The sequence below is a fragment of the Etheostoma spectabile genome, chromosome 15 (assembly GCF_008692095.1).
Source record: "Etheostoma spectabile isolate EspeVRDwgs_2016 chromosome 15, UIUC_Espe_1.0, whole genome shotgun sequence".
Taxonomy (NCBI): Eukaryota; Metazoa; Chordata; class Actinopteri; order Perciformes; family Percidae; genus Etheostoma; species Etheostoma spectabile.
The window spans coordinates 20897965-20898911 of record NC_045747.1 but is presented as its reverse complement, the minus strand read 5'-3'; positions in this window follow the sequence as shown (position 1 = coordinate 20898911).

Below are 947 nucleotides of genomic sequence, written 5' to 3'. Positions count from 1 at the left end.
ACAAAAGTATGAAATGAGTGTCAATTAAAATTTCATCAAAAAGAAAAGAATTGAAGCAGTTCTGACTTGCTCCCTCTGTTATTTGCGTGACATGTGTGGCTTTTGTATTTGTGTGTAACGTATAATTAGTTACCCTTCAAAAAAATCATTCGTTACCCTTCTCAACATGAAGCTCTGTTGAGTTGTTGTTATGCTTTAATTTTCTATCGAAAACTTCAGCACAATGACAAATAAGAAACAACCCATGAATGAATATTGTTATTTAAACGTATACTACCTGGTTAACAGCAGATATTCTATGGGCCATAGTGACCTCAAGACATGCACATGATCATGGAAACACACGGAGAGATGCAGCCACACACATTATTTAGCATAGATCATTTCATTTTATAGATCAGGGGTTCATAATATTTGAATTTCACAAGAATGGTAAATAAGATCAAATCCGAAAAAATATTTCAAACTGACAAAAACAAAATCTTTTAGTTAAAACCCACACGAAAGAAAGAACTGGGGGGCTGTCCTCTCCTGCTGATTCATGCCTGTGTAACCAGCAGCGGGTCCTTTTACGCACGGTCGAGAGAAGCTCCCCAAGGTGATTATGAGCCAATCCAGAACTTACTTCATTTCAATATTGTCTGTATTTTCCCATATCTCACTCAGGATTTTTTATTGCTATCGCCAAGGATTTGATTTATCCACCTGTACAGTAAAATTTGGATATTATTCCTCGGTTCAACCTCCGCCGCCTGCCTCTCAGTCTACGGCCACACTGCTCCCTCACGGAAGAAGAAAATCCTCAGCAGCTCACAGCGAGTCTCTCTCCGTCCCGGTAAATTGTAAGAAGCAGCCCTCACTGCAAAGGACGCTCTCATACCACCAACTACCAGGACTGATAATATCAGGAAGAGCTGCCCTCTCCTGCTGATTCGTTGAAAGATGTG